The sequence below is a fragment of the Papio anubis genome, chromosome 7, assembly GCF_008728515.1.
Source record: "Papio anubis isolate 15944 chromosome 7, Panubis1.0, whole genome shotgun sequence".
NCBI classification, from domain to species: Eukaryota; Metazoa; Chordata; class Mammalia; order Primates; family Cercopithecidae; genus Papio; species Papio anubis.
The window spans coordinates 109,961,569-109,985,295 of record NC_044982.1 but is presented as its reverse complement, the minus strand read 5'-3'; positions in this window follow the sequence as shown (position 1 = coordinate 109,985,295).

Sequence of the window (23,727 nt, the reverse complement as noted above, 5' to 3'; positions counted from 1 at the left end):
TGTTATTTATTCCTACCACCTTTTATTCTTGAATCACAAAATAAATGTCAATTTCAAAAGTTAGATGGTGAATATTCATCTCTCTCCCTAGAATATTGTGGGTGGGAGGCTTTTTTTCCTGATTTAGAAGGGGAAAAAAAATCACAATTTAAATATGAAGTACACATAAAAGAATTGAAAAGGTATTATAAAATGTTCTTTTTTTATTCTCTTTTTATCTCCATTCCCTACTCTCATTATTCTCCTCCCTGTAGAAGACCATTCTAATATATTTAATCAGTATTATTTTGTTTCTATGTCTTCCTGTAAATGTGCACTGTTGTTTTGTGGGCATGTATTTTAAATTGTTGTTATTAGTACTATGTTACAGATCCCATTGTTTCTTCCTTTTTTAAAAATTCTGCACTGTGTTTCTAAGATCTATCTATGTTACTATATGAACATTTAATCTACTGATTGTAACTGCTATAGGGAACTCCAGGAAATCCATTCTCCACATTTCACCTATTAATTCTGCCAGGGATGGACACTCTAATGGCTTTCAACCCTGGCCACATTAAGAAACATTATACTGAACATCCTTGTTCAGGTTCCCTGACAAACCCAATAAAATAAATGTCCATGCATTTATTCATGGATCATAGTGTAGGTTCACATGCCTTTATGTGGCACCAAAAAAATCTGGTGAACACACTGATTTATAAAGCTGAATTTAGATTTCTTAAATTCTGTCTTCATTGTCATAATGAAAATGTTCAAACAGCTCAAAGAGTTAACATTGTGACTTCGAAAATGCAGATAATAATTTTAGAAAAAAATTGTCTCTGAATTAATCAGTACATACCCTGCGAGAGAAAAAAATGTTAAAAAAACCTAAATATATTGTATTCATTCAAAACAAACATGCATTCACAGTAAACATTTCCTTAGGTTTGTACAATTACAGTGCATTTTCCCAGTTGAGCAATATTATGATTTGTTGGAGGGGGCTGCAAAGCCACTGAGCAAATGGATCACATGTGCCCATATTTGCTAGTATATGGTCCCTGTTCACACAGCCTGCTTCTAAAACAACAGCATTCTTCTTTTTCTTTTCAGTTTTAGCTCCTACTTGAAAAAGTCAGATACAACTATAGACATAGGGTAGCTCTTAACCTGCCTTCTTTCCCCATGGGAGGTTACAATTTTATGGAGTGAATCGCTCTTGCTTGTCAAAATGTCCAACAGATTCAAAAGATGTATTTTTCGATGTATTCTTTTATTTTTTTTTCCAGGATCTGACATTCTTAGTTCATATTGCCTTTTGCATCCGACAGCTCCCTGTTAAGCTCCCAGCTCAAACTAGAGACCTGTTTGCTTGGGAGTCTGTGGCCATTCCATGGTCGTCTCAGCAAAGTCTTTCCCCTTAAGTTTACCAGGTCTTTATTTCTTTTGTGACTTAGCTCTAGCACTCTCAAAGGATTCAAGTGGGGCAAGAGACTTTCATATTTTGAATCTCTCTCTTTGAATGACTCCTTCTCCAGTATCCATTTTGACATGTAAACCTCCATTTTGACTCTTGCCATTATAGATGTAGGAAAAAAGAGTTTTTCCAGAGATTCCTGAGCCCTCCCAAATTGTTGGGAGAGTGAATCATCTGAGCTTCGGTTTGGCCAACCTCTGCACCTCAATGTGCACATGGAGGGAGTTTTCCTAGAGCTGGCTAAGCCCCCACCACAACAAGGACCATCTGGGTACACTTGGATCACAGTTTCTCTGGCCTTACCCCTCATATCCTTCCTACTAAATCTGAAGCCTTGCAACATTTCCCCCTTTCTTCCATCTCTTATGCTTTGGAATAGCTATCCCCAATTCATATAGAAGCTTCCTTTAAAAAATATGTGCAACAACAGCTGGAAAACTTTTAGGGATGGTTAATAAAGGGAGCTTTCCCAACCAGATGTGAAAGTGCCTTGAGCTATGATAACTGATACAGTTTAAGATTGCCACATGAATTGATACATAAATGGAAAAGAGGAGAAAATCTCAACACAGACCAAGAAACTAGAAGGATTCAGCATATGGAGATGACAGCATCTCAAATCAGTGATGAAAGGTTGTGTGATACAATATACAATGCTGGGAGTACTGGTCAATCATTGGGGGAAAAAAAGAGTTAGATCCCTACCTCACACCAGGTAGGTAAAACATCTAAATGTTAGAAGAATGAGAGAAAGAAGTCATCGGTATACTAGAGAATATTGGTGAATATATATACAACCTGAGAATGAGAAAAGCCTTCTAAAAGTACAGGAACAGAGGCAAAAAACCATACAGGAATGTCAGTAGATTTCACTAAAAACAAAAGCTAGGCACTTCTATATCTATAAACCCATCATAATAAAGACTTAAAGGTAAAATAAAATGGGGCAAAATATAGCATAGATAGCAAATTATTAATATAATTAGTTTATTAAGACTTGCTACCAATCAATAAGCATAAAGTTGAGATTGATGTTGAGACCTATGTTAAGGCATTATTGCTCAAGGAAGGCTGCCAACTACTTGATGACAGGTTAATTACATCAGACCCTTCTTCTAATGGGGCAGCAATTTGTTTCTTTTAGATTTTTACCTACTGTAGATATAAGTTTGCATTCCCTATCAATAGTGTTTCTGCCAACACTACTATCTGTGGACAGACAGAACTGGCATGGTATTCTGAATAACATGGCCCCAGCTTGAGGGACCTATTTTATGGAAAAGGGAGGGCTGACAATGGCACACTGCAAAGGGTTCCCTTGGTATACCCATCAGCTGGAAGGAGCAAGCCTAATGCAACAATGACACGACCTGTTGGCTTAGCTAAGGGACTGGCTCTGGGACAACAATCTTCAGGGTTGGCATGCTGAGCTCCAGGATGCCATATGCACACTGAGCTAGTGAGCAAACTGTGTCACCAGAAGCTAGAATACACAGGTCTGGCAAAAAAAAAAAAAAAAAAAAGGGGAAGCAAGTTTGGCCCCCTTCACTATTGCTCCCAGTGACACTTAGGAAAGCTGTATTTCCTTGTCCTGAACCCTTAGATTCTGTTGTATTAGGGGTCCTATTTCCCAAGTGGGGAATGCTTCTATCAGGAATTCCTTTCAACTGGAAGCTATGACTGTCATCTAGTTGGTCACTTTGACTCCTTATGCCTATGGTCCAGGAGGTAAAGAAAGTTATAGTGGATTCTTAGAATAGATTCTCCCAGAGGCAGGTCCTGGAATCAGGATTTGAGTGCAAATAGTTTATTTGGAAGATGATTGCAGGAAATACCAGAAGGGGAGTAGAGAAGTAAGACGGATTGAAGAAAGAAGCCAACATAGGATTGCTGTTGAGGAAACAGGGACTCGACTCTGCTGAGAACATCTGGGAGAAATGTGGAACATGCCTTAGAGTTGTCTCATCAGAAAGGCAGAGAAATGGGTATTTAAACACTAATTTCTGCTGTTCCCAGAAGCTTCAACTCCAGGGCACCCTGTCCTGCGCTGAATGGGAGCTGGGCATGCTCTGAAAGCTGGAGAAAGCCCGCAGTCAGGGAGCAGTGGTGTTCACAGCAGGAAGCTGCTGAATGCCCAACCACAGCAAATACTTAAGTGATATGGGTGGGCTCCGTGTTGGAGCATGATTTTCAGTACAGTCATCCCTCCAACTTTTCAAGATAAGGGGCTTTTTAAATGCCTCATGGACCCCTCTGGCTTTTACACTGTGCCTTGAGTTGATATCTGGCTGGCCTATGGTTGTTATTTTCTTTCTTCATTGTTCCTATGGCCATTAACAACAGCTAGTCAGTGCCATAATCCTTATGATCACCATCATCCCCTGATTTTTCCAGATGTCGGAGCTATTGTTCAAGCCTATACATCTCCTTCCCCCATGCCCCTCCCAACCCACTGTACATGAGTGATGCTGCAGCATGGTGGGGGTGATGACCACTGCACTTACCACCAGAATTTCAATTCTTCTTGCCTCCTGGCCAGTGAGACATTCAATTCCAGAATCAAAGCCTGATGACCTGCTTTCAACTCACACATGTGCAACCTGGATGTTCAAGCCACGTTCAATTCTATGACCAGTGGATGGGAGTGGGCGGCAGAGTCAAAGGATACATGCTTTTTCTTAAGGAGCAGGTCACCACCTTGGGTAACTGGGGTTCAGTCCTGCTAAGCATCTCCAAAAGATCATGTGGACTGCCTCAGAGTTGTCCCAGTCCCATGAAAGGGGCCACATAGCTGGGGTATTTATCTACCAACTCCTAGTCATCATTAGTTGAGACTGTCCCCAAAGTGTCCCCTTCTCAGCACCTCTGACCAGCTCTGAGGGCAGGCTGAGTGTGTTTCCACAGCCAGAGGGAGGCTTCAGCAAGGAGTCTCTAGAGTTTGAGGTACAAAGCTCATGTGCGTGTGACAGTGATTGTCAAGGGGATATGAATGGAGCACTGACAGCTTTAACTTGAGGGGTGGGGCGTACAATTTACCCTAATGACCACAAGGTGCTGGGGCCATGGTATACAATGGGGTCAGAAAGGAGCAGGTCTGGAGCCCAGAGGATTTACTGGAGTTTTATGGCATTTCCATGCCTGGTGATCATGGTGAGTGGGCTGTTTCGGCAACCACAATCCCACAACCAGCAAGGTGATTAAGGGCTCACACCCTTCAGTGTAAAAGAACTGGGTCACCTTGCCCAGTGAGCAACAGAGATCAGGAAACCAAAATATTTTGTCCCAAAATATGCCTTGGCATATTTTGAGATGGCTGTTCAGAGGGTCTACAAACAGAAGCTGTCTTTTGTAGGAGGAGATTTGCATCTGTAGAAAATCTGCATTGATGCTGCCAGGCGTTTTCTGAAGCCTCCCTTTTTCTGGATCTAGGAAAGATGAACTGAGTCTGACACCTTTAAAGAAACATTTACCATCTATTCTCTCTGAGGGCTGCTACCTTTGAGATTTCATCTACATAACAAGACTACATTTGCCAGCCAGGCCTCTTCTTTCTCTCCCATAACCTGTCTTGCCACTATAACCTGATTTACCACCAAATCTGTTTTGCCATGATCCCAGCCCCTATTCTTTCCATAGCCTTAAGATGGTATATAAACTTATGAATTCCACTGGGGGGTTGGAATAATTACTCTGTGTTTCTCCTCTGTCTGCACATTAATTCATTTGTATGCCTTTTCTCCAATTAATCTGACTTTTGTCAGTTGACTCTTCAGCAAACCTTCAGAGGATAAACTGGAAGTTTTCCCTTGTCTCCTACACTGGCTGTGGGTGAGGCAAAGCTAGGGTGAGTGGTAGAGGAGAAGGATAGTGGTTAATCATGGCTTCGGGGCCAACTGCATTCTATCTTTGAAGATATTGTGGCTGACCATCACCTTGACCATCACCTTGACCACCACCTTGTAGGGAACACTGTGTGCACTGACCGTAATGAAGGACATGTGTAGAACTGAGTGGCGCAAGGGGTGAACTGTATACAATGCCCATTGTGTATCTTCATATCCTTTCAGCCTCACTTTCTATCCCACTCTCCTTGTGGTGACCAGTTCCACACAGGCTTTGACCAGCTTCATGCGGGGGCAGCATGATATCTCCTTTTCTCAGGCCTGTGCCAGTGACTCTCATTTCCTTCCCCAAGCACGCAGAACCCCAGAAACCTGCTTGCAACTCACACATGTGCAGCCTCGATGTTCAAGCCAAGTTCAATCCTATGACCAGTGGATGGAAGTGGGGGACAGAACTGATGGATACATGCCTTTTCTTTTCTTTTCTTTTCTTTTCTTTTCTTTTCCTCTTCTCTTCTCTTTTCTCTTTTCTTTTCTTTTCTTTCTTGTCAGCAGCAAACCCTGGGGTCTTTACTAACACTGTGGGGGCATTTAAATGTCTTTGGTTCTTCATTAGAAACAAGTTAGTAACCCAAGAATGTAAAAATCCTGTTTCTCCACATCCAGCTGATCAATATGCACTCAGCAGATACATGCTTTTTCTTTTATCTCTGGGGAAGGCAGTTCTGGATACATTTCCTTTGGTTCCTCAGAAGCCATGGGATGAAGCACTGTTGTCCACAGAGGTGGCCAATTTGTGAACACATCCTTGGATCACCTTTTCCTTCTTGAGTGTCTTACTCCCCCTGTTCCTCACTTCTGCTTCTTGGGATTACTTTTCGAATAGACTGACTTCATGCAAGCTTTGGGGGGAATTTAGACTAAGGTACTTAAGGCTCATGTGTTCATGGAATTAAGCTTCTGTTAGGTCACTTCAGTGTCACTTCCTTTTATTCCCTGTAAATCTGATTGCTGAAGCTTTGTAATATCAAAAGTCAACATCTTTCTGAACATCTCCCCAGACCTCAGGGAGGCTGTTGCTGTCTGCTTTGAGGATCTATCACTTTTTACTCTTTACTTCATCTGCATTTGGTTTTCTCAATGCATTGCTATTGAGGGGTGATCCTCTGGCCAGGGAACACAGTACTAGTTTATTGGGACCTAACTCTCCATGGGACTGTCATATTTCTGCATGCCTTAGAAATAGAGGCCTTTGTTCCAGACTACTTCTTTCAATGGTGTATATATCCAAACAGCCATGGAAGATGGAGATAGTGTCTCCCTCTGGAACAAAGGGCAGGCTTTCTTACTGCCCACTGGAAAATATATAAGTTCCCTAACTTCAGAGTTCCTCTCTTGAAATGCAATTCACTGCATATGCAGGTGTCATCTGGCCCTCTTTACATTATCCTGTGGGACAAAAAGTCTGCTGATACTCTGATTGTTGTTATTACAGTGAGTCACACAGTCCTTTTTCTCTGACCCAAGAGTCTTGTGTCTTCTGCCAGCATTCATGAAACTGGCAGCTTAACTCATCAGCTTGTAAAAGTGATAAAACCTCAGGCTCTTCACAGTTATTGATATGTACTATTTTAGTCTTTGCTGAAATTCTAAAGCTACTTGGTTGAGCTATGTTCTTCCCTCAGCCTGTGTTATTGCAAGAATTCATTCAACAATCATTCAACATTTTTTTTGAGGACTTTCTGTGTACCCAATGCTATTCTTGGGTCTGGAGATACTGCAGTAAATGAAATAGACAAACATCCTCACCCTCCTGGGCCTTACATCCTAGTGAAGCTTTAATCTGTATCATCAGCTTCCTCTCCTTGTTTTCTCTTTCTCTTTCTAGATAACTTGGACCTAAATTCACTGATGACACTTATTCCATTCCCTCCTCTAACCCTGAGACCAAACACTTCCTCTTACTGTGAAAATGATTTCCTTGAATTTCTGCTCAGATCAATACTGCCAACTCATCATACTTTGAGACGAAAAACCTAAATTCTGCTCCTGACACTGCCACCAACTCTATGGCTTCGGACATGTTGCTTTTGTTTTTATAAGCCTTCACTTCCTCATCTGTAAAATTGGTACAGTGATGTCTATCCTGCTGCTATTGGAGGGATTAGAGGGGATCATGTATATAAAATCCCTAGATTTTTGTGCAGCACAGTGACCACTCAGTTGCCCTCCTTGATCCCAGTCCTAGCCCAATCCCCCATGAGGATTGGTTGGAAAGGAGCAACCCAAGACCTCTAATTTCCCATGTTCCTCTAATTTCTGACTCATGGCTGCTCAGACCTCATGTTGAGTCTGTGCCCTACTTTCACACCCTGATTTCCATATAGTAAGCTCAGCCTATTTGTGCCCATGATATGGCACAAAAACTAAAAACTCCACATGAAGAACATGGCTTCCTGCATCCAGTAGCAGCAACTCCAGACAATTCATCACCAACTAGATTAGAATAACACTAACTTTTGCTACCATAGCAACTGCTGTTCATTGTGCAATCACTGACTTTGGAAGCTACTTAAAAATGTGCAAACCATTTTGCATAAGGTGGCTTTACATCACCAAGAGTAGTGACTTTCATTTCCCCTCAAGATTCATCTTTACAAATTTACTTTTTTTTCTACCTAGAAGCATTTCATAATTTATTTTTTAAAAGAACCATTTTTAAAAACCATTTTAAAGTTTTGCAATGGTTTCCTCGTGCCCATAAAAAAGCAAATAGAAATTAAAAATAAGAGGCTTAATTCTTCCTGTCAAAAATAAGGGAAGAGACTTCCTCCTCCCTTTTTCTCAGAGCATTTGCTTTAGAAAACTTGAAACTATAAGTTTTTTTCTCGTCTCTTTGATATATATGTAAACCTTTTAAAAAGTGAAATAAGCCTATGGCCAGCTTTGCAACCCAGAGATCCAGGAACATCTTTTTTAAGGACTTAAGAACCATTGCTTTGAATTGTAATGATCAAGGAAGATAGGGCCCTTATCTACCAGTTTCTGTGGGAAGGTAGGAGCCTCCAAGTTGCAAAACTACCCCTGTCAAAAGGTAAAGAGAAGTTAATTTTCCCTTTGGGTAAAGCCAATTCGTTAACATAGGTGGTCACCCAAACTATCAAGTGAACTTGAGATGAATTACATGCAACATATTATACTATTGAGTTCTTCTACTTGAGGACTAGTTATTGTTCATCTTGAGAACATGTATGCAGTGTGCTGTATCTGCTTGGCCAAGTAAAAGGATGAGAGTTCTTTCTGTCTTTGCTGTCTCTCTGTGAATTGCCTAAGACATGCATGACATTCTGGTTTAATGCTCATTCAGTAATAAAACTGTTTTCTTTCTCTTCCTCTAGCTTTGTGAAGAGGTTTTCTGGGTTGCAAGGATATTTTGTTTTAATTGTATTTCCCTAACATCCACCAGAACCAAATATTTTGAAACAGCACTTACAGAGGTTATCATAATGAATTTGTGGAAAAAAGCTGGAGGAAAGTACACCAGGGAATTATAGAAGGAGAAGGAAACTGTATCCAACTTCCCTCCATTTCCTATCGCCAAAGAAGGTGATAGAGCTCTCATTCTGAATAAGCCCTGGAAGTGGTCCTCCAACATTAGCCTTGGGACATGCTGTAATTCTTTACCAGATAATGCCATAGAATAATTGTCTTTGTCTTTTCAGAAAAAACCACTGGATATTTGCAGACTCAATTCTGTGCTAGACTTGAGGCTCTAATTCAGTGGTGCATCACTCAGGTTAGGGAACACCTCAGTGTCTGTCACAATCCCAGGGGGCAGGGGTGCCATTCACGTTGTAGCTTATGTGGGTGACACCCCTAGAGTTGTGCAGTGCTAGCTGTGCCTCTGCGTATTATGGCCCTAGCTCTGTGCCCCCAAAATAACTTATTTCAGAAAACTGGTGTTCAGTTTACCTATAACCACCTACTGCTCCTGCCTGAAAAATATCTGGGGATAAGTCCAGACAGAAGGCTCTTGAATATCCTAAGAATTGTTTCTACTTCTTTATGTCTACTGCAGAATCAGAGCTAGCTATGGAAACAGAAGGAGCCTTGGGCTGATTTTGTTCCTTAGTAGCTGGGTGACCATGAATAAGTTATTTTTAAACGTTATATACCCTTGTCTGTTCATCTAGGAACTGGTGACAGCAAATATATCATAGGATCAACAGAGATGTTTCTACATGACTGTCTTCTTGTCATTCAAATTGCATCTCAGAGAGGCTTTCCTTGAACATGCAAAATGAAGTAGCTCCCAGCCATTTGCTGCTTAATCCCTCTATTTTAATTCTTCGCATTTTTTTTATCATCAGCTGACATTTCTTTCCTTCCCTCCTTTCCTTTCCTCTTTCCCTTCATCCATTCTTCCCTTCTCTTCCCTACTCTCCCCTTCCCCTCCCTCCCTCCCTCCCTTCCTTCCTTCCAACTTCCTAACTTCCTTCCTTCCTTTTCTCAAACTCCCCCATTAGAATGCAAGATGCATAAGTGCTTGGGATGCAGCCCTCAACAGAGGAGGCTAGTACACTTGTTTAGTTCATTCCTTGGCTGAGATTTGGTGCTATCATCTCGAAGTTTTGAAAGAGACTTTCGTGTTTCTAACCTTGCAAAGCACAGCTTCCTGCCTGACCTTAACACCCCTCAGATATTTCAGATGAAGCCTTTTCACAATGAGCTTTTGGCCCATCCTGTCTTTTACATACGAGGAACTGAGTTATATCTCTGAAAAACAATCTGATAGAATAGAGTCTCATGTTTCAGGTTTCCCAGTTTCCCATTTTTCAAGTGTCTCGTGGTGGGATCATCTTTCCTCTGTCTTTGGGAAGCATGATCATGTGTGTGACACTGGAGGGCCCACACCTCTGCAGGGAATCAGACACTCAAGCCAAAGAGGCCCTGAAGCAGGGGTCAGACTCCATTCTGCTGAAATTTAACTGTCACTAATGTGAGCATCAGGATCAAGGTGAATGTAAAAACAACTCTAGCCAGAGCCACAGGCATTCGACAGCTCCTCAGTGCAAAATAAATACCAGCAGAAATATGATGCACCTGGGCTGATAGCAGAGGTGGGCCCAGAGCCCGAGTTACAGAACTGCCTGCCCAAAGACTGAGCAGAGGGCATAGAGGTGTTGTGGACATGAAGGATCACATTCCAAATTCATCCCTGAGCAGAAGCCCATTGTCAGAAACTCACAGTAGGGAGCAAAAGGACTTCACAAAGCTGTAATACTGTGGGGAATTTTAAATATTCACATTTCCTAAACTAGCCTTTCTTCTGAGACATGAAGTGTCTTTCAAAACCATATGGCAGGAGCACACTCAATGTACAATAAAATCCTTGGTTTTGGTAATCATGACGAAGCTGTTGCAGTGTTAAATGATGCCACTTGATGGATTGTGAACACGAAAGTGCCACAGTCAACAAGAGCTGGGAGTTTAATATTTTTAACAATCTCTGAAGGCCTGAGAAAGAAAGAATGAAGCAAAATGCCAACAGGTGCTCTTGTCCAGCTTATGGCTTGCCCAAGAAAGAAAAAGGAATGACGGGGACAAAGAGGAGGAGGAAGGGAATAAAGAAAAGAAAATAACATGCAGATGGAATAGAATAGAATCTAGTTTTTCTTTTGATAAGTCATTATACTGATAACAGGCAACTTTAAAGCGAAGACTTAGGTGTTTGTTTTGTTTTATTTTGTTTTCGAGATGAAGTTTTGCTCTTGTCGCCCAGGCTGGAGGACTGGAGTGCAGTGCCGCAATCTCGGTTCACTGCAACCTCTGTCTCCCAGGTTCAAGTGATTCTTCTGCCTCGGTCTCCCACGTAGCTGGGATTACAGGCACCCACCACGGTACCCAGCTATATTTTTTGTGTGTGTGCATTTTTTTTGTATTTTTAGTGGTGGGAAGGTGTCACCATGTTGACCAGGTTGGTCTTGAACTCCTGACCTCAGATAATCCACCAGCCTCTGCTTCCCAAAGTTTTGGAATTACAGGCGTGAGCCGCCATGCCCGGCGGAAGATTTAGGTTTTTAGGGGAGCAGAGATATTCTACTTGGAGAAGATGGCCGCCGGTTAGAGCGCCACCTCCTGGTCTAATCTCCTGTTGGAGCAGGAGGTGCAAACACCAAGCTTGTAGGGAGCCGAGGAAGGCAGGAAACGCACTGTGAGAGAGATGGCCTCGGCTTCCCTGGGCAAACAGTTTTATTTGCGGTAATGGACTCTCCATTCCTCAGCCCCCTAGACACACACCCAAGAGTCTGTCCTACAGGGAAAAAGAAATACACTGGAGGGCTCTCTCTAAAGAAATAGCATGGTCCTGAGCCAGAACATCCCACCTGGGTATTTGGGAGTCACCCTGCTAGACCCATCAGCTGGATCCCTGCTTATTACCCTAAGAAAACAAGGCCATCTGCATGCACAAATCTCTCTCTCAGCTCTCTTGTTGTCTCACTCTTGCACATGAAGGGAAATCAAGGATCACTAAACATTTGAAGAAATCCTCCAGCATGAAAGACAGAGACCAAGGGAACTGAAAAAAGGCCCTAAAATATATTGATTTGGGGCAACAAAAGGGAACTTACAACACAAAGCACCTCTAATTAGTATCCACAGAAATTCTAGAAGATATATTCATTAACTAGCAAGAGAATGCCATGAAAAAGTAGCAATTAGGGGCAAGAAAGTGCTTAGACATTGAGAATGACATTGCCAAAGAAAGTTCAAAGGAAGAATTGGAAGACAAATGTGAAGAAATATCTTCTGACGTTGAATGAAAATACAATAAAAGGAAAAGATGTGAGAAAAAAAAGAGTCACAGAAAATCCATTAAGGAGGGTCAACATCTAAATAATTGGAAGCCCAGAAAGCTAGAATAGGGAAAACAGAGGGAAAGAAATTATGTAAATATATAAAAAGGGCGATTTTCCTGATAGGCACAAATCTTTTGATTAAGAGGGTACACCAAATGCAGAGAATAAGGAATGAAGAAGACCATCGTCTGGCCTTTTGCTGTGAAATGTCAGGTTACCAGGAAGAGCTTAAAAGACTCCAGAGATAACATAGGTCATCTCTAGAACAAAGGTCAATTAGCAATGGTTTTCTCATCTGCAGAACTGGATGCTAGATTGTAATAGAGCAATGTCTTCAAAGTTTTAAGAAAAAAATTACTTAAAAAATAAAAAAAGTGTGAATCCATTAAAAGATAGTAAACCCATTTCATGTTAACATAAATAACATTTATTTATTAGTTTTTTTTTTTTTTTTAGAGACAGAGTCTTGCTCCATTGTCAGGCTAGAGTGCAGTGGTGCGATCACAGCTCACTGAAGCCTTGACCTCCTGGGATCAGGTGATCCTTCCACCTCAGCCTCCTGAGTAGCTGGGACTACAGATACATGCCACCACACCCAGCCAATTTTTAAATTTTTATTTTGTGGAGACGGGGTCTTCCTGTGTTGACCAGCCTGGTTTTCAGCTCCTGGTCTCAAGCAACCCTCCCGCCTTGGTCTCCCAAAGTGCTGAAATTACAGTCGTGAGCCACCATTCCTGGCCATAAATAACATTTTTGGCAACCTTTTAAATGTTTGGCTTAGGAAAAGACAGCTGGAGTCCCATATCTGCTTCTGCATCAATCTGTTGTGATTTGTTGTTGTTGTCAAGGGAAAAATTAGTAACCTAGAGTTCTATACCCAGCCAAACTGAAATTAGAAGGAAGGAGTACTTTGTTTCCAGACATGCTGGAACTCTGAAATGTTACCTCCTACATTCACTTTGCTGGGGAAGCTGTTTGAAAATGTGCTGCAAAGTAAAAGAGTAAACCAAGGAAAGTGAAGATGTGGGATTCAGGAAACTGAGGAATCAACTCTGAAAATCAGTGAGAACTAGAGGGACTTTTGTGCAGGCCAAACAATCCTTGAAAGGGGTTCTGGGGGATAAAAGGGACTTGAGAGAATAGGTGATATTGTGGAATGTGGGGGGAAAATGGAGATGCTGATAATAGAAATAGAATATAATTATAAACTTCAAGAAAAGTAAATAGCTATGCAAGAAAGAAAGAGTAGTAATCCTACACTACTTGGCTCTGCAGTGAATGATTGTTTCATAATCACAGTCATGCACACGCTGCTTGTTGAATTTTAGAATTTAGTTTTAACCTCTAGACAAAGCAAAGACAACTTAATGTTCGTTACAGAATAGAATGCAAATTTTATCAGTGTTAAAAATGCAAAAGTAAGAGTTCAGCTGACAGAAATAGAAATATAGAAGGAAGGAGAAATAGCTGAAGGGAAGCCAGGATTACAAGCTTCTCATTTTGGAAAGGGGAAACCGATGGAACAAAAAATACTGTTAGTTTATTGTTCATGTTGACAAAGGTAACCAAAAAAAGAGCTCTACCTAGTGCTATAATTGTATTGGGACACTGGGGAAGGTTAGAGGGAAGGGAACAGTTTTAGATAGCGACATTCTCATCCAATACAGCAAAAAGTCAATCTTGCAATAAATTGATAAATCAAGAAGTAGTGGTGGAAACCTCTTATTTTGTGGTAGGGACGTAGATGCAGTATTAGCTAAAAATATGGAGGTGGGAAGAGGAAAGACAGTAGATTACTGTTTTTATTAGCTGGGTGTTTTAAAATTAATTAATGTAAAATAAAAATAAAGAAATCGATTTGTGGGGTCTAGGCCACCAGTATACATGATCGAATCCGCTTAGTTCATCATTGTCTTGTGTCTGTGATACTGAGAGGTAGGAATCAGAATCTAGCCTGTTCTTTTTCAACCTACATATCAAATGTGGATCCAAATGTTCCGGGAGAGTCTTCAGGGATCATGGTATGCAAATGAAGACCCACTCTTTTTCAAATAACATGGTTCTTTCATATTGAATCCTATCTCTGTAGGAGGATTGACAAATGTTCTCTATTATCAACCATGACTTAATGTACTTTCAGTGGAGGGCTATGGAGTGTGCTGGTAGTCAGGGGTGGGATGGGATAGAAGACAATGTTCCCTTTTACAGCAGCCTTAGTGGTGACCCTAACTCCTAGAGAGACTCCTAGAAAAGTCTTGATCTGTCACCTGCCACCATCCTGGTGCATTTTGGGGAATGCATTAGAAGATCAGTCCAGATACTAAAGAAAAAAGTCAGTTCATCAAAGCAAGCATGGGAATCAAAACTGATATTTGGCTGCAGCTTCTGACATTCAGAAGGGGAAAAAGGCACAAAGAAGGCAGCCATTAAGAGACTTCATCTAACCAGAAGAGGCAGATCCTAAGTCAGGTGACTGATAACACTGAAGACAAACAACTAGGTGTGCCAGATATACACAGGAGGCCCAGTAGTGGGGAATGATGAGATAAGTTTCATAATTATCTTCCTGGAAGAGATGTCTCATTATCACCTTTTAGAGAGCATGAATCCATGTAAGCTAAATTTGTTCATTATGTAGCTTTCTCAACAATGGTTTATTTAGGGCCAACTCAATAAGAATTTGGGAAAGAAGGTAGAGAAAGATTTCATTGTTCCAATTGTATTTCTCCATGTGATAGTCTGTAGGCTTCTGGAGGTTGCTGTTTACAACTCCTAAATGTACGGAATTTTGACAATTATCCAATTCAAATGTTTGAATGTAGATTTCATGGCTGAAAAATCTAGTTTGACGATTGAAATGGGCATTGACCACATTTTATGGATGTTTAGAATTTTTTAACCACATTGCTACATTCAGAGAACATCTACCCTTACAAGTCAGATCTTCTTCCTTAAGGGAGAACCTTGAAAACTTTCCCTAGCTTTCCTGGTGTCTAGGGTGTAGGCATATGACCTCATCTCTACTAATCAGTCTTACCTACTTGAGATGTTAATTTGAATGACAGTAACGTGAGGAGGAGGCTCTGGGTGGAATCATGTTGCTAATGTGGTTGCTGCTGAGGTTTCTAGCTTTCAGGGATGGAGTGTCTGTGTATTAGTCCATTTTCATACGACTATAAATAATGCCTGAGACTCAGTAATTTACAAAGGAAAGAGGTTTAATTGATTCACAGTTCTGCATGGCTGGGGAGAGACCTCAGGAAAATTACAATCATAGTGGAAAGTGAAGGGGAGGCAAGGCACATCTTACATTGTGGCAGGAGAGAGAGAGAGAGAGAGATAGATAGACAGAGAGAGAGAGAGAGAGAGAGAGAGCAAGGAAGTGCCACACTTAAAAACCATCAGCTGTCATGAGAACTCCCTCACTATCATGAGAATAGCATGGGGGAAACCACCCAATCACCTCCCACCAGGTCCCTCCTCAACATGTGAGGATTAGAATTTAGACTACAATTCAATATGAAATTTGGGTGGGGATACAGCCAAATCATGTCAATCGGCAAGGTGGAGTGGAACCAGGGGGACAGTGGTGGTAGAAGAAGTGAAAGAGGGCTCATCAGTAGGACAGTTCTATGGTGTGGTTTTGGTCATTGATTTGTAAATCTTAGACTCAAGCCTCAGCTTTTCCAACAGTTTAGAGAGCAATGCACTCTCCTTTAATGAACTAATTTTCTGTGTCATCCGCTAGACTTGGTCTTTGTTGCTTGCAGCCCAGAATCCTAATCAATGCAGTGATCTGTGCTAATAAAAATAATCAGATAACTCCCAGACTGCTTTGTCAAATGAAAATATAACCATCCAAAAGAAGGATGGTTAATTTGTGTGCTCACAAACTTATTTTTTTATTTTGCACAGACACTGCCATATGATTAAGGAAGAGTGGGGAAATTGTTCTACAGACATGAATGAGTTTCAACTCCAGCTTTAGAGACAGGACCCCAAAAGTTTGATAGATTAACATTTCATTTGGTTTTCAGACAAAGCTAACTTGGCTAGCTAACTTTGACTCTGAATTATAGTGGCAAAAATGCCTGTCAATATAGTTATGATTGTGCCTGTCAGTCATCTTATATTATACAAAAAGTCGATCTTTATTCCCCACTGAACTTCTGGAGAGTGGGTGGGTTTTTTCTGCCTGCATGTGATTATAACAGAACTAAGGTTTGGATAGCTTAGAAAATGTTTTCATTGTGTTATTTTCAAGTGCACTTAAATCAGGTTGTTCTTAAACAATTTTAGAGGAAATTCAGATTCAGTACAAAAATGCACCAAAATTTTATTTACCAAAAGTCAATTTGGTTCAGATTTTCTGAGAAGATTATTTCTGAATGACAGAAATGACAAAGAGGTGTTCAAATTCAAAGACTATAGCTTAGCAGTATTTCTCTTGTGGGCATTTCAGCTCAAAGGAGACACCAGAAAACAATTTTCAGGTATAAGACCAGAATTTTAAAGGAGTTAGATGGCCTAATATAACTAAACTGGCAAATTGGATCTGTGATTGCTCAAACCAAAAGGCAACCCCCAGACCTCCTTAGCTATGCCACCAGGAAATAGAATTCTAGGGCAGTGTATCCTCTAGAAGGGGAATTCCTCCCCAAACCTATCTAATATAAGGGCATGTAGAACATTAATCAAGGGAGATTTCCTCAGTGTGCAGAATTTGGGGCACCCATAGTGTATTAGTCTGTTCTCATGCTGCTGATAAAGACATACCTGAGATTGGGTAATTTATAAAGGAAAAGAGATTTAATGGAAGTACAATTCCACATGGCTGAGGAGGCCTCACAGTCATGGCAGAAGGCAAAAGACATGTGTTACGTGGTTGCAGGGAAGAGAGAACTTATGCAGGGAAACCCCCCTTATAAAACCATCAGACCTCATGAGATGTATTTGTTATCATGAGAATGGCACAAAAAAGACCCACCCCAGTGATTCAATTACCTCCCACCAGGTCCCTCCCATAACATGTGGGAATTATGAGAGCTACAATTCAAGATGAGATTTGGGTGGGGACAGAGTCAGACCATATCATTCCACCCCTGGCCCCTCCCATATCTCATGTCCTCACATTTCAAAACCAATCATGTCTTCCCAACAGTCCCCCAAAGTCTTAACTCATTTCAGCATTAACTCAAAAGTCCACAGTCCAAAGCCTCATCTGAAACAAGACAAGTTACTTCTGCCTATGAACCTGTGAAATAAAAAACAAGTTAGTTACTTTCTAGATACAATGGGGGTACAGGCATTGGGTAAATACGCCCATTCCAAATGGGAGAAATTGGCCAAAATGAAGGGGCTAAAGGCCTCATGCAAGTTCAAAATCTAGCAGGGCTGCCAAATTTTAAAGCTCCAAAATGTCTCCATGAGACTTGTTGACTGCATGTCTCACATCCAGGTCACACTGATGCAAAAGATAGGATTCCATGGACAGCTCCACACCTGTGGTTTTGCAGGGTACAGCCTCCCTCCCAGCTGCTTTCATGGGCTGGTATTGAGTGTCTGCAACTTTTCCAGGTGCATGGTGCAAGCTATTGATGGATCTACCATTCTGGGGTCTGGAGGACAGTAGCCCTCTTCTCACAGGTCCACTAGGCAGTGCCCCATTGAGGACTCTGTGTGGGGGCTTAAACCCCACATTTCCCTTCTGCACTGCCCTTAGCAGAGGTTCTCCATGAGGGCCCCACCCCTGGATCAAACTTCTGCCTGGACATTCAGGCATTTCCATATATCATCTGAAATCTAGGTGAAGGTTTCCAAACCTCAATTCTTGACTTCTGTGCACCCACAGCCTCAGCACCATGTGGAAGCTGCCAAGGCTTGGGGCTTGCACCCTCTGAAGCCACAGCCTAAGCTGTACCTTGGCCTATTTTAGCCATGGACACAGGGCACCAAGTCCTAGACTGCAAGCAGCAGGGGAGCCCTAGGCCCAGCCTATGAAACCATTTTTACCTCCTCAGCCTCCAAGCCTGTGATGAGAGAGACTACCACAAAAGTTTTTAACAGGTACTGAAGACATTTTCCCCATTATCTTGCCAATTGACATTTGGCTCCTCATTACTCATGCAAATTTCTGCAGCCAGCTTGAATGTTTCCTCAGAAAATGGGTTTTTCTTTTCTATTGCATTGTCAGGCTGCAAATTTTCTAAACCTTTATGATCTGTTTCCCTTTTTAAGGTGAATGCTTTTAATAGCACCCAAGCCATCTCTTGAGTGCTTTGCTGCCTAGAAATTTCTTCCACTAGATAACCTAAATCATCTTCCTCAAGTTCAAAGTTCTACAAATCTCTAGGGCAGGGATAAAACCAGTCTGTTTGCTAAAGCATAGCAAGAGTCACCTTTGCTTTAGTTCCCAACAAGTTCCTCATCTCCATCTGAGACCACCTCAGCCTAGATGTCATTGTCCATATCATTTTCAGCATTTTGGTCAAAACCATTCAATAAGTCTCTAGGAAGTTCCAAACTTTCCCACATTTTCCTGTCTTCTCTGAGCCCTCCAAACTGTTCCAACCTCTTCCTGTTACCCAGTTCCAAATTCACTTCCATATTTTTGGGTATCTTAACAGCAGCACCCCACTCTACCGGTACCAGTTTTCTGTATTAATCTGTTCTCACTCTTCTGATAAAGACATATCTGAGACTGGATAATTTATAAAAGAAGAGAGGTTTAATGGGCTAACAGTTCCATGTAGCTGGGGAGGCCTCACAATTATGGTGGAAGGCAAAAGGCATGTCTTACATGGCAACAGGAAAGAGAGAACTTGTGCAGGGGAAACTCCCCCTTATAAAACCATCAGACCTCATGATTCACTGTCTTCACTATCACTCTTCACATATTCACTATCATGAGAACAGCATGGGAAAGAAACACCCCCATGATTCAATTACCTCCCACTAGGTCCCTCCTATGACATGTGGGAATTGTTGGAGCTACAATTCAAAATGAGATTTGGCTGGGGATACCACAAAACCATATCACATAGTGACTGACCAAGGAACGCAACCCATGGCCAGATAATGGAGTCCTTTTTATTCTTGCATAGTGAGATGTGGCTTACACTAATGATTTAAGACCACAGTTACTCTTTTCTTATTTTCCATTTTCTCAACAAGGTGTGTGTGTGTGCATGTGTGTGTGCACTCACTTGCACTTATAGCATCATCTATTTGCCATTGTATATTGGGTGTGCTTGGGGGTGGTTAAATGCATCATTTAGTCAGGGTGGGTGCATGATCATTGGGAATACACAATACTCAGGGATTCTGGACTTGGAGATAGATACAGTAATTGGATGTAACTTTGGAGTTGTCTTCTGTTGGCAAGTGTTTACATATTTTTGCTGTATGTAAGAGAGTTGCATTGTGTTAACAGGCATTTAGAAATTATATGCCAGGGAAGCAGTGTGTGTGCACATGTTGGGTATTCAAAGGGTGGAATGTAATAGACTGTTTGCTGTAGTTTCTGACTACTCAACACACTTTTCCATATCCTTCCTCTGGCAAAAGTAACCCACTTTTTCTTTGGAAAACTATATCTGTCTGAAACTTTGCTGTTTTGATGTAGTTGTTTATTACAATGACTAATCTTACTTTGACCACAGAAGTGGGGCATGGGACCCAGGCCTGGACAGTCAAGAGTAACCAATGATCTGGACCACAGTGATTGTTTTGAAGATGAGTATTTGGCCCACATTGGGTTATAGTTCTAACAGATTCTTCAGCTAATGGAGAAGGCTGACACTTTTCTACTGGGAATGCTAGGCTTGGACAATGTGAGACTGTAGCTGCCAGTGGCCAAATAGCCTGCCACATAGAGAGAACATACCTTACTAATATAACAGCTAGTCTTTGTTGAACACTTACTATATGCCAGTTGTATATGCTTTATCTCATTTACTATGTATAACAACTCTATAAGGTTTTTATTGTATCTCAATTTTACAAATGAGAACACTGAAACATACAGAGGTTAAGTAATAAATTGCTGACATTTATGGTGGAACAAGGATTCATAGTCAGAGAGTCTGACTTTGTAGCTCAAGGGTTTCACTGCCATGCCACACACTGGTAAGCTGAGCAAAGAAAAGTCAAAGAGAAAGAAGGATAACTGAGACAAGGAGAGGGAGAAAGAACCCTGGTGATATGATTTGAGGAAGCCAGTACAAGCAGAACCAAAAGATGAAGAGAAACGAAGCAGTAAATCCAGCTATGCTTAAACCAGCTGTACTCCACGGATTTGCAGGCATTGAATTCATGGTTTCCCTCTAGGACTTAATTGAGTTTCAGTTGGGTTTTTGTGCTTGTAACTATAGAAACTTGAATGAATACAACTATATATGATATTCTGTAGCATTGGAGTCTAACAGAATAAAATGTTTGACATCTGTGTAGTCCAATACAGTAGCCACAAGCCACTATTATGGCTATAAGATCATTAAAATATGCCTAATTTGATAGGGAACATAATTTTTAGTTTTATCTCATTTAAATGAATTAAAATGAATTTAAATAGGCACATGTGGCTAGTGGGTACTGCATTAGACAGCACAGATTTAGAGGCTACAGCTGGAGCTATCCTCAGATTCTTATATTACTGTCTTTGTTTATTCAGGCTGCTAGAACAAAGTGCCATAGACTTGAGAGCACAAACATTTGTTAATTCATACATAATAATCATACAAATTATGGAGTACATGTGAGATTTTTGATACATGCATAGAATGTGTAATGATCACATCAGGGTATTTAGGATATCCATTACCTTGAACATTTGTCATTTATTTGTGTTGAGACATTTCAAATTTTCTCTTCTAGCTATTTTGAAATATACAATATATTGTTGTTAACTGTAGTCACCCTACTGTGCTATTGAACACTAAAACTTATTTTTTTTTCTATCTAACTGTATGTTTGGACCCATCAGCCAAACTCTCTTCATTCTCTTCTCACTTTCCAGCCTCTGGTAACTATCATTCTACTGTCTACCTCCATGAGATCAACTTTTTTAGCTCCCATATATAGGAGAACATGTGATGTTTGTCTTTTTGTGCCTGGCTATTTTACTTAACATAATGACTTCCAGTTACATCCATGTTGCTGTGAATAACAGGATTTCATTCTTATTTATGGCTGAACAGTATTCCATTGTGTATATTCAACACTTCATCAATTTACCCATTGGTGGACACTTAGGCTGATTCTATGGCTTGACTATTGTGAATAGTGCTGTAATAAACACTGGGGTGCTGGTGTCTCTTTGATATACTGATTTCCTTTCCATTGGGTAAATACTCAATAGTGGGATTGCTGGATCATATGGTACTTCTATTTTTAGTTTTTTGAGAAGCCTCCATACTGTTTTCTATAATGGCTGTACTAATTTACATTCCCACCAACAGTGTATACGAGTTTTCTCTGCGTCCTTGCCAACATTTGTGTTTGTTTTTTCTTTTTTGATAATAGCCATCCTAACTGAGGTGAGATGATACCTCACTGTGATTTTGATTTGCATTCCCTGGCGACTAATGATGTTGAACATTTTTTCATATACCTGTTGGTCATTTGTATGTCTTCTTTTGAGAAATATCTATTCAGATCATTTGCCCACTTTTTAATAAGACTATTTGTGGGTTATTACTTTTTTGCTGTTGTTGAGTTGTTTAAATTTATTGTAGATTCTGGATATTAATCCCTTGTTGTGTGAATAGTTTTCAAATTATACAGGTTGTCTCTTCACTCTGTTGATTATTTCCATTGCTGTGGGCACCTTTTAAACAGCAGAAATTTATTTCTCACAGTTCTGGTGGATGGGAAGTTGAAGATCAAGGCAGTGACAGACTCAGTGTCTGGTAAGGTCCTGTTTCCTGGTTCATAGATAGCGCTTTCTCATTTCTTCACATGGAGGAAGGGTAAGGGATCTCTCTGGGGCCTCTTCTGTAAGTGCCCTTATAGAAGATCTGCCATTGTGACCTAATCATCTCCCCCAAACCCAATCTCCTAATACCATCATCTTGGGGTGAGGATTTCAACATATGATTTTTTTTTTTAACTTTAGGAAATTGTATTAGTTAATTCTTATGCTGCTATGAAGAAATACCAAGACTGGATAATTTATAATGGAAAGAGGTATAATTGACTGACAGTTCCACATGGTTGGGGAGGCCTCAGGAAACTTACAATCATGGTAGAAGGAGAAGCAAACATGTACTTTTTCACATGGCAGTAGGACAGAGAAATGCAGTGCCAGCAGGGGAAATGCTGGATGCTTATAAAACCATCAGATCTCACGAGAACTCATCCACTATCATGGAAACAGCATGGGGGATACCACCCCCATGATTCAATTACCTCCACCTTGTCCAGCCATTGACACATGGGGATTATTACAATTCAAGGTGAGATTTGAATGGGGACACAGAGCCAAACCATACCATTTCTCCCCTGGCCTCTCACAAATATCATGTCCTCACATTTCAAAACACAATTATGCCTTTTCAACCGTCCCCCAAAGTCTTAATTCATTCCAGCATTAACCCAAAAGTTCATATTCAAAGTCTCATCAGAGATAAGGCAAGTCTCTTCTGTCTATGAGCCTGTAAAATCAAAATCAAGTTAGTTACTATCTAGATACAATGGAAATACAGGCATTGGGTAAATACACCCATTTCAAATGGGAGAAATTGGCCAAAACATATGGGCTACGGGCCTCACACAAGTCCTAAATCCAATAAGGCAGTCATCAAACCTTAAAGTTTCAGAATGATCTCCTTTGATGCCGTGTCTGACATCCAGGTCATGCTGATGCAAGAGATGGGTTTTGATGGCCTTGGGCAGCTCCGCCCCTGTGGCTTTGCAGGGTACAGCCTCCCTCCTGGCTGCTTTCATGGACTGGCATTCAGTGCCTGTGGCTTTTCCGGGCGCATGGTGCAAGCTGTCAGTGGATTTACCATTCTGAGGTCTGGAGTACGGTGGCCCCCTTCTTACAGCTCTACCAAGCAGTGTCCCAGTGGGGACTCTATGTGGGGGCTCCAACCCCACATTTCCCTCCCACACTGCCCTAGCAGAGGTTCTCCACGAGGGCTCCGCCCCTGCAGCAAACTTCTGCCTGGACATCCAGGCATTTCCACACATCCACTGAAATCTAGGTGGAGGTTTCCAAACTTCAATTCTTGACTTCTGTGCACCCACAGGCCCAACACCATGTGTAAGCCATCAAGGCTTGGGGCTTGCACCCTCTGAAGCAACAGCCCAAGCTATACCTTGGCTTCTTTTAGCCATGGCTGGAGCTAAAGCAGCTGGGACACAGGGCACCATGTCCTGAGGATGCCCTGGGAGGGGAGGGGTGGTGGGGGAGGGGGGTGGCTTGGACCTAACCTCTGAAACCATTTTTTTCCCTCCTGGGCTTCTGGGCCTGTGATGGGAGGGGCTACTGTGGAGATCTCTGGCATACCCTGGAGACATTTTCTCCATTGTTTTAGTCATTACCATTCAGTTCCTTGTTACT